Below are 12,210 nucleotides of genomic sequence, written 5' to 3' on the forward strand. Positions count from 1 at the left end.
ACAACCAGTTGACGCTTTAAAAGGGTTATTAAAACCCGGTATCGTTTTTTGTGTTATATTCTGTATAATTTAAGGCGTATAACTTGCATTAGAACTAGCGGTGTAACTTACGTGATAGTTTTTACGCTTTTAAGTGTGCTAAACTCTTTTTACTGAAGAGTTTAAGCCGCTTATAAGGAGCTTGCCATTCAGGTTTAGTAATTCGACACTCCTAGAACAAAATGGCCGCCGCCGTCTCAAGTGTTTAACAGTTCTTGACACTCAAAGATAAATGAGGTACCTTTGTTTTAATTTAACTTCATAATGTAAGTTGCATCGAACAAATGCTTTTGTGATGTAGGCCATTGATGAAGTTACGTCACAATGCTGATTCTCAACGTAACATTTACTTTCTGGGTTGATAACACAAGACATGGCGGTGTCTTGGTACAGCTGGGTATACCATGAGTACACCTTTGTACAATGTACATTTACACCTTTACTGATTTTAATCTCTTTTTGAGCGAGCATTGTCTTCAATTAATGGGCATTTTCCAGTTAAACCTATGTCAATTTGAACCTATGCAATATGATTTTATAGAGCATTTTTAATTACTATTTTTTCCCATACCATTTAAAAGGCAATTATTTATCCCATCCGAAAATACTTCAAGTTATTGATTACCACTCGTGATATTGACAGCATGTACTTGTAAATTTGCAGACGGGGCATCTAAGGTCATTGTGAAAACCTGTCGTCAGGTGATGTGAGGTGTTCTGTTACAATCCATACACAGTCCTGTCATTGCAATTGAATGCAAATACAAATCGGTTTACAGTCAATGGACAAAAGGATCATTAATTCAAATTCTTACTAGTTTAAATTTCTGCAAGCGTTTGCAATTGTACAATTTCGATTTTAGATAATAATCGCACACAGGTCTTAACTTCTGAAATTATTTTTTTCAAATTGCACTGTGGATCCTATGAGTCACAGGTGTAAGGCTTTACCCCAGGCAAAACATATACTAGTGTATAGGTGTGTTGTTGTTGTTTAGCATAGGACTGTAATTTGCAATTATAACGTTACTGTTACAGAATTTATAAGTATTTTGAGCTAACGGTATACCACATTGCGTGTGTACTATCAAAATAGAGTTTGAATTTTTAAAATTACGTTTTATAGCTTGCTTAGAACGTTTTACTTTAAGACTAGTTGCAATCACTAGGTTAACACGTGTTTATAGAAATTTGCGCCAAAATTCAATTAAATAATTTATACTGTGACGTAACAGTACTTACATACAGCTTTGATAATTCCAATACTTGCGCAATAATCCAGAGTGCTTTGTATGCAATTAATTAATCAAGAAGTGGTTCTATTTAACTTTTTAAACACCAGCATAACTTTAATTTGGATACAGTTTTTCCTGAATTTAAATAGTAACACATTAAAATATATATTTGTAATGCCCAACCTTTAAATTTACCTAAGATTTAACAAACTGTATAAGGCTATGCTAGCTGTTATACATTCTACTTTCTACTACATATTTAAATAATTACGCAGTTTGAAATATTCGTTATCACTCCTCCATCGTGCCCATAACTAACTGTTAATGTTCAAGTCTAATTTGTAGACCACACAGACGTTATGTACAGGTTTACAAAATGTCCGACCACTCGCCGGCTTTAACAGAAAAACGACGAGCTATGGTTCAGTTATTCACATATCATATGTCTTTAACGCTATAGAACTCCTATATCGGTGTTCTGCGATTTCTATAAACGAGAACTCCATTTTTTAATACGACAAGTGTGGTTTTAGCTCGTAAAAGATTAATTTTAGTAAAAAAATGAATTGAATTTAAAACATACAGAAAAATGTATTGAAATGCGTTTAACGCTGTCTGGAATAAGCATTAATTCAGACATTTTATGAGAAAATCCATTATTTTCGCTGTATATTATAGGTTGGAGTAAAACGGTTTATGTTTTTATTCTATTTCATATTTGGTAGTAAAGAATAATTAAAGAATTTCATAACCGTATCCTCACCACTTTAAAAGAGCGTTCTTAAATGTTTAAAACACGATAAGAAAATATGAGATATTATTTTCTAACGGTATCCATCTTACCCCACAGTACCATACATTACTGTTAAACAGTCTAGTGGCCCCTTCTATCCTTAGATAATTTATCAAGTTTTGGTGCAAATGTTTGTACAGTAAGATGCGCTCGCTTCTGCCTTGAGTTATGACTTTGCGTTGTAAACTTGATTTATTTTAGTTATACATATATACCGTATGCTCGATCGAGTAGCTTTACGCTAGCTTCCAATAGTTTGCGTTGTGGTCGAAGCTTAACTTTCGTCATTATACCGGCGGCTCTGTTCGGTCACAGGTGGTATGGTGTTTGCTCTGTGATGTCACAGACAATTAGCAAAGCAAAATCGCGGCGCTTTTGTAATCCGTATGTACATTTCGCGTCGTTTCAATACGCTGGCTCGGTGCAAACGAACGGGAAACGCAAATAAATGTAGTTTACAATAAAATGTTTAAGTACGGCGAATAATGTGTAAGAAGTATCAGTAATAACGGTGGTGAATTACTCACAAATTACGGTCGCTTACGTTTAGGTTAAATTTTAGCTGTTTCAAATCTAGTAGATATTTTTGTATTAAAAGTTAAGTTGGTCTATTTTGAACGTCCCATTTAGTATATAGTAAACACATTTTCATCTCTATGCTAATCGGTTTTAACACATTATCATATTTTAATGGAATATGAGTTAAAACAGTGAAAATGTATATATTTGGAAAACGCTATAACTGGACTGTTTGTCGTTTTTGTTTAAGATTTGAAACTCTTCACAATTCCAATGTCACCGCGATTTTTCATATAATAAAGTATAAGAGCTTTGCACAGATTCTTAACTTTTAATAGATATAAGGTATAACACATACGGTAACAGTTTCACAAAATCAATTATACTGGTATATACAGTATAGAGTGGGGAAGACGGGACACCGTTTTATTACATTTTCTAGTCCCATTTGGTAGTAAACTAATAACATTAAAATAATTGTTAAACCGCATCCTTACGACTTCCGTAGACCGTTGTTAATTGTTTAAAACACGACCAAGATATTTGGACATTATGTGCTAAAGGTGTCCCATCTTCCTCCACCCTACTATAACACACAAAGTTATAGTTTCACCAAATCTAAAACCGGTATATCCTCAGTTCTCATATTCCATCAGCACGCACCCTTTAAGCGTAAGTTGACTGTCCACTTAGTGACCTGCGTTTTACTTTTGAACTGACCGATCCATGTTTACTTTACTTAACCGACCGTACAGGGCAAAAGGTGTAAATTAACCGAGCCGGACACCTGCGGTTATTTGATGTCGCGATTTTCAAAGAAATATTGCGAATTTTTGACGCTTTGCAAAGAGATTAAACTGTCTAAGTGTGTACGCTAAACATGTTACATAGGATACAGATAGAGTTTACGTAGAAAATAGAACGAGGCCATACACTATTATGGGGCTATTTTTTTCAATTAAGATTTTATACACTTTCTATTTTATGTATGCATTGTTTGTTTTTTATTTAACATTCGTAATATACCATTGTACATAGACAGATAGTAGGCTATGTATCGCCGAATAGTAAAACTGCTCAAACTAAAATTTAGTTTATAGTAATTTAACATGTATTACGAAACTTAAGGTGTAATTTTTAAAAGCCAAGACCTGCCATACTTTAACATGGTGTATTTAGAAATATAAAAACTAATGTTAAGTTATGGTACCAATAACCACTGTATTTTAATAAATAGTTTGAGCCACCTACCAGTTACAAACTGTCAAATTTACAAATTAAATATCTGTCTTGGCATAGAAAGGAACAAATTTTAGATTCTTTACTTTTAGTTGTTGATTCTCCGCATATGGTTGACCTGATGCTTTTTAAACAATTTTGTATAAGCTTTAGTAACCTATATAATCTTGAAATCGTAGTATCCAGTTGTCCTACATAGCTATAGTACTGTGAGAAATACAATTTTAGTGATTTTTTGATCAAATCCTAAAAAGTACTAAATAAACTTAACCTGGGGTGATCGGCAACTCTGGTTTAATTTTTTTAGAATCCCTGTCATGACTTACTATACAGGACCTCATCCATGATGTAGAATAAAATCAAACTGTACTAACAACCAGGAAATCGTATAACTACCTATCCTAGAGTAACTGGTGTAATTGCTATTCCTATACACCTTAGGTTAAGCGACTCTTTTAATCGCACACCTTCTTCCTCTTTCGTTCTGGTGATTTTAACTTACAAACCCCAGTACACCTCAATCCCGTATTCTCCGCAACGCGTGGTCTTGTTTACCAATAGGTTTAACACCTTTCTGGCCATCGAAAGCTCGGACCTCTTTGATTTCTTATCAGGATTAAATGGTTCAGTCGAAAACGGTTTTCGCCAAAAATAAAACGTTTTTTTGTTAATCGCTTTCAAAAAAATGAAATGAAATACAGCAAAATTAAAATGGTTTACGTTAACAAAATAAAGACAAAAATTAAGACTTGTATAGCAAAAAATTAAAACCGATGTTTACCAACGCTTTTGAAATTAAAATTGGATTTTTTGTTTATTTACCGAGCCAATGTAGCGCCGAACACGTTTTTCAACAATTCCTGGGAATTTGTGTTTTAAAATTTTTGAATTTCCGATTAGATTTCCGCAACACGCGTGTCTCAATTTAAATTAACCACAGCGTGGTCAATTTTTAAATATTTTTGTACTTTGTAACAGATAATTTCATGTGTTACGTCACAACCAATCCGATAGTGATGCAACAATAGTCATTATTCGCGAAAATGCTCCCCAGGCCAGTTTTCTGTAGGTTTCTGATTTCCTTTCTTTAAAACTTAATAGAAGATCAGAGAAAAAAGTCGCTCGCTGGCCCACACACGTTACAGTAGAAAGTAAAACGAACGAAAAGTGTCTTTCAGCAGCGCGCAAACACTTCTCTAACCCCAACACCCTAGCGTTTTTTTCCTCGCTTAAAATGTTTTCCATTCATGGCCTGTCGGGAGATAAAACTAAATATCAGGTATCTGGTAAACTTAAAACTCGGGAAAGGGATAACTAATAAATCACTTCTGTCAGTACAAAATAATAGGCACGCTTTGAACTAATCAGCTTAAAACTTTACCTAATACAGTATACGCTTCCCATTTCCCATTATAGGTTGGGCTAAAATTCTTTAACAATTAACAGCAGCAATTGGTTTAGACGAGTGTGTGTAGGTAATACTTTTAATAAACTTTACACTACAAAATAAAGATGCCAAAAATTAGCATGAAAAAAATAAAATAGTAGGGTGGGGAAAGATGGGACCCCTTTTAATTTTATTTTCTCGTCACATTTGGTAGTAAACAAAGGTCTTTCAAAGAATTATAAAACCGTATCCTCACAACACGGTCAGGATATCTGGATATTATGGGCTAAAGGTGTCCCATCTTCCCCCACCCTACTATACTATACTTTCATCTGATATTTTCTTTGCGGCAATATAAACTTAATATTTTAACTTTTGGTCCCTTTTCTTCATCTATTTGAGCGAGTAAACGTTATATGCCTATAACCCCACACTACTATATAGATTTTGCGTCGTTTTAACTCAAATTTCAAATTCGGCGCCTTTTCTAACTCATACAAGCGAGTAATATGCGCAGTATAGTTTATCTGCTATCATTGTTTTCGGTATCTGGTGTTCACATCTCTCGTTTAAGTTGCTTGCGAAAAAGTTTGATATTTACATTTATACCACATCTGGTGTAAATTCAACCTGTGAAAATTTCGGCGTTTTTGATGACGGAATAATGGCTTTTGTCGCGTCATAATAGCCTTGTGTGTGTAGGGATTAACCGTTTCAGGGTGTTTGAACGTGGTTTAGTATTTTCACATCGTTTCGGGCAGCGTCTTGGTCGAAAATCTACATACTTTCCGCATGTTTTGTGTTCTTATGCGCCGCGCGTAAAATATTTTGTATCGAAAATAATGATATAAAAAAATCTAATTGTGTTAAACAATAAACACCTGTCACTAAAGAAGATTGCTGTTCTCTATCTAACAAAACGTGTTTTGCTTGTTTATTGCGTATATTTCTATAACAGTGCATTAAATGTCTGTATTGAGTATACATTAATTTTTAATCACTTCAGAATTAAAATGGGAAATAACAAAATTCTTCCGCGTTTTTTTAAATGATAAATTCGTTTAGAAACATATATCTACATTTTAATAGTTACATAATGTAAAGATATTTAAATTAACCTTTATAAAAGTATATTTTTAAACTGGTTTTAATTCTTAACACTCCGCGGTCACACATTCGTCCAATACACAACATAAAGGTCGCATCCACCATTTTGTTTTTACTTTCACTAAGCGCTTAACATTGCTACATTTAAATAAAAATTTATTTAAAAAAAATAACTAAAATATTTGATTTTACTTACGTACAAATACTTGACAACAATTAATCATTGCTGACCAAACAATGGAATGATTCATGACAAACAATATTGATAGAATATCAAAATGGACAAACGAACCAACAGTTCTTATCTAACTACTAACACCTGTTGCTGTACGTTGTAAAAAAATACATTTCTCATAATACCCTAGCTATACTTGAATAATACTAATGTATAACCACGTTAATTTAAAATCTTTCGCGCCTTTTTAACAGATAATACTGTGTATGACGTCATACTGGTTAAATGGTGATGTTACACTTGCCATTATTACGACAAGAATTGGTTTAAACCATTTAAATATAAAACATTTGATAATTTAGGATAAATTACTGCAAATTAAACTAATATATACAATATAGCGTAACTAACTTCTGCTGTTAAACTTTTAATTAATTAAAATACCAATTAATTAGACTTATCTTAAATCTTATCACAGATTTTTAAGTCTGGTTTAAACATTAGTTTTCCCTGCGTGTTATGTGTGTGCACCTGTTGAACACAAGAGGTTTACTTATGTACTTAACGTGTCGTGTGCGCACAGGTGGGCGTATGCAGATAAGCGCATTCATATACGAAGTAATAGTAAAGCAATGCACTGGACTTGCACTTATGTTATAAGTTTATGATATTTTTAATTTGATATTTTATATGAAATATGCCATGTGATAAGTATATTTCATAGGTGATCATACATCAAGTCTTAAAAGATTATTACATTTTTTTAAATTGTATTTTGCAAAGTAATGTTATGCCTATGTAGTATTGGTACACGCTGTTACCGCTTTGTAGTTTTAAACCTGTCAGAAACTTGGTCTATCTTGTATAATGGTAAACTGTTATAATTTGTTTTGCAATTTTTGCGAAGTAAAAACGTTATGATCAGTTTTGCTCTATGCCTTTGGTTTGCTTTAAAAGACAACAAAATCACATTTAACGACAAATGGGAAAGTAAAATAAAATAAAAACGTAAATAATATGACCAATGTATATAATATAAAGTGTTGGTCAAATAATTGATCACGATAATAAATATTATACTTCGCACCAGCGGGCTAAGATATAAAGGTGATGCTGGTAGATATATGAATATAACTTTGGCTTATAGCGTTTTATATATTTTTGTTCATTTGCAATATACTGAGTATAGTATGTTGGGAAAAGATGGTGCTTGTTTTTAATTTTTTTTTCGTCCTATTTGGTAATAAACAAATAATATTTACTAATTATATAACGGTATTCCCACGATTCCAAAGAAGATTAGTTAATTGTTAAAAACACAATGAGAAATATGGGATGTTATGTGCTAGCGGTATCCCATCTTACCCCACAGTAGTATATTTTTATTTCTACTGCAGATAAGCTTTTATGGCGCTTTAATGGTTTAATGTTATTATAGTTTAAGCTGCAATTTTCTGCCATGTATTATGTATTTAATTGATCAGTAATTGGAATTACTTTAATTTTACTCACCCTTAAAATTACAAGCCATTTTCTACCAAAAAAAAACGATTCAAATTAACTTACACATGAACTTAATTTAAAATGCTTAGGCTTCATGTGTTTAATGACGTCACGAAACAAAATGGCGTCTCACCTTTCGTACTTTCCCCGTATTTCGAAATGACGAAATTCCAATTTAGAAAACAAACAAACACCCTCTTAAGAACCTGCATTTATTTATAACAACACTTGTTATTTTTTCAACCCCAAACAAGGGGGCCTATTCACCCTTAACATAGGGCTACCTTGGGCCATTACGTTACCTCTTCATAGATTTCCGCACTTGCGACATTTTAAGGCATGTTGCCGGCGATTCGAAATTAGGTCTTCTTTACAACGCTAAGGTTCATTTGCTATTTTTAGAAAAAAAAGAAAAAAAACTTTTTTTTGCGAAATTATAAAAGACGTATTGTTTGGACAAAACGCTCCTCATGCTTTTATACTGGTGCTTATTTTACCTATACTACCTGTTATTGCAAGACCAAAGCCAAAAATAATCTTTTTATGCAACATCATTATCGTATTTAACCTCTAAGTAAAAGTATTTTTTAAATCTAAAAGACTTGCTACCGTTGTTTACAAAACACCAGCTCCTTGGCGCCGTTGTGCGGATAGATGATGTTGGTATCATAGATATATGATATAGTAGGGTGGGGAAGACGGGACACCTTTTAGCATTTAATATCCAAATATCCTAATCAACAATTAACAACAGTCTATAAGAGTCCCGAGGATACGGTTTTACAATTCTTTGAATGTTCTTTGTCTACTACCAAATGGGATGAGAAAATAGTTGATATAACGGTGTCCCATCTTCCCCTACTCTATTGTATACAAATTCGAATTATATTTTTGGGACAAACTTCTGAAAATGCTACAAAGGTTTTATTAAAAGAAAAGTGACATCGTTAAAATTTTCTTTTGGAGTTTGACAAGATGTAAATTACAGTATAAACAATAAAAACAAACTTATAAAAAAAGACTAAAAGCGGGTAGAAAGTCATTTCTATCCATATTCACATTTAGGAAGTTTTTGAATAAAAGTTTCTGACATTTTGGATATTGGTTGAAAAAGCGAGAAAAAATTAACCAATGAAAAAGTTTCACAAAAGGATTAAAGTTTTTACAGTAGTGTTGATTATATAGCTTCATGAATTTAGAAGTCCATCTCGTGTTAGCTACAACAACAACAACAGCAAGCACAAAGAGCGACACAGCAACCAACTTCCTCACAGCAAGGACAACAAGCGAAGAAGGCAGTCCCGCAACAACAACAGAAGATCTTTGCCAAGCTCTGAAAGGTAGAGTAAATCTAAATGTTGATGTTGATTTTTGGTGTTACTCTATAACTTTTTCATGGCTGCCATTTTTATGCCCACAGTCAAGTTGCTAAAGTTGTTACAGTAATCAAGACCATAATAAGGGCCACTAGAACGCAGCAGTGAGTCGTTTATCGGCGTTTTTTTAGTTTCCCATCATTTCTTAATTGACTCTAAATTTGTTTCAGCTTTTATGTTACATTCGGTGTTATTTTGTGACATGGCTCAAGTCTATGGATGATTGTAACTTATTTATCCTCGCATAGCGGTTAAAGATAGCCGTTATAACACGGGTGTTATGTTTTATACACCTCATGTCATCCCACGCGTTGCCATGTAATTTATCCTTTCATGGCGGGGCAACGACAGTCGTTATAACACGGATGTTCTGTTTCGTACACTCTATGCCCACTTATGAATTACCACGTATGTAACTTATTCATCCTCACATGGCGGGGCAATGACAGTCGTTATAACACAGGTGTTCATTGACCGATATATACTGATATACCCATGGCTGTTGTGATACAATACGTAACGCTGTGTTGCTATGGTCTTATATTGAACGTGTTCTTAAAACAATATTGAACCAAGCTTATAGAAAGCTGTGTTTTATGAGGGCATGGGTGTGTGTCTGTGTTTACAATGCCTTGGTAGTGTTGACTATAGTTAATCACGTTCTCATACTTCACGTTTGCAACCTTACGATGTCTTAAAGTATGTAAGTGTAAGATGGTCCATGTTTTATTCGTTTTTATTGACCCATTTGGTAGTAAACAAATTATTTTCAAGGAATTATAAAACCGTATTATCACATTTTGAAGATAGCGTTGTTAATTGTTAAAAACACGATTAGGAAATATGGAAACCTTGTGCTATAAGTATCCACCTTACCCCGCAGTGCTATACACATTTGGAATTCGCGTTTTGGATTATCATACATATAGTAGTATTACAGACCAGCAGGCATGTACAAACTATACATACAGACCGTTATAAACGAACCATTTGTATTTAAATGCATATAACGTATACAGCATACATGCATGGTGTATTATAACTGATTCATAACTATAAGGGGAAATATGGGATAAAGGGAATATGGGACACACGATTAGCTTGTCACAAGAAAGCAGTTTCTGCTTTGTATGCAACTGTTATGACTGTGATATACAACTTATCAAACCCATTGACTTATACCGGTCTTAATCCACTGTTATGTCGTTGTCCACTGCTAAGTAACGATGTGTTAAGTTCAAATTAATCATTAACCAATTAAGCTTTTTGTATTACAGAGCCTGGGCAGCATGTTTAAGGCATTGGTCCTAGTTTCTATAATTAGAGCTCTGACCTTTCACTTTAACAAAGAGAAATAAGGCCCAGCGCGAGACACTTGTAATTTAAAACCTTCCACCTAAACGTAAAGTAACACAAAAGCAGGTAAGATAATTCAACACCTATTGAGTTATACTGTACCTTGAAAAATCCAGTAATGCACTCGCAACAGTCACAACAGCAACACATTATGGGGATTCTATATATTTCTTGTTGCTACACTTGTAGTAATATTACGCATATAAGTCCTTTGATTTCTAGTCCTGTGTTTGAAATAAAGGGGATATTAATAGACATTAAAGCCATATATAGCTCATACATTTTAAGCTTACTAGTAACTGGTAACAAAGTCGATGATCTCGGCACATCTTATACACGTTTTGGGACTTGGGATTTAGGTCTATTACCCCAACACCTAAGGTGCTACCTTTTAGAATCTGAATTAATCTCAACAACTGATATAACTGCTAAATATGCTGCTTTATCATTAAAAGATAACCCGATACACCCAACGTCACGCCAGTAAATAGTCTCCACTAACTTTGGCTATGCCTATAAACAAATATTGCTCTCTCAATAAATGTTATGGTGTTCTTAGAAACTCAATTTCAACCGTCCGTATTACTACTATATGTCCCTATAACCCCTTTCCTTCCTCGAATCCTAGTTATGAATGTTCCTATATATCTTATGCGGCCCTTGTTCCTCCCAGCATTGATATAAGAGACAAGCATCAACATGCCGTTGAATATGAACTAAAGCTTTGTTTGGGTAACTATAGGATTCTACGTTGCTATAATAGGTTGGATAAATACAATAGGAACGACGCCAAGAGTTGGTGTGTGTTTTGTATTTGTTCCAAACTTTGGGCTTTGTGTGTGGAGGTGGTTTGTATATTGTGACACTTATATGCTCGCTGTCGAGTTATAACATGGGTGTCTTCTTACACACCAGACACACATGGTATATTCATACACCTCGTGCTCACTGTCGAGTTATAACATGGGTGTCTTGTTATACACCAGACACACATGGTGTATTCATACACCTCATGCTCACTGTCGAGTTATAACATGTGTGTCTTTTTATACACCAGACACACATGGTGTATTCAAACACCTCATGCTCACTGTCAAGTTAAAACACAGGTGTCTTCTTATACACCAGACACACATGGTGTATTCATACACCTCATGCTCACTGTCGAGTTATAACATGTGTGTCTTTTTATACACCAGACACACATGGTGTATTCAAACACCTCATGCTCACTGTCAAGTTATAACACAGGTGTCTTCTTATACACCAGAGGAATGGGACACCTTTAGCCCACAGCCGTTTAATCTTTTCTTCTCACTGCTCCCCAACGCTCGGTACCTGGTGGGTTTTTTCTCCAATGGTGAAACGCTTTGGCGAAAAAACACTTTTGCCCTTGCATTAACATTAGCATCTTTGGCCAACAAGATGCTACCCGGTAGAAACTCATTTCTATCCATATTCATTTGGAAATTTTGGATAGG

This window comes from Ciona robusta, chromosome 6 (assembly GCF_009617815.1).
Source record: "Ciona robusta chromosome 6, ASM961781v2".
In the NCBI taxonomy this organism is placed as follows: domain Eukaryota; kingdom Metazoa; phylum Chordata; class Ascidiacea; order Phlebobranchia; family Cionidae; genus Ciona; species Ciona robusta.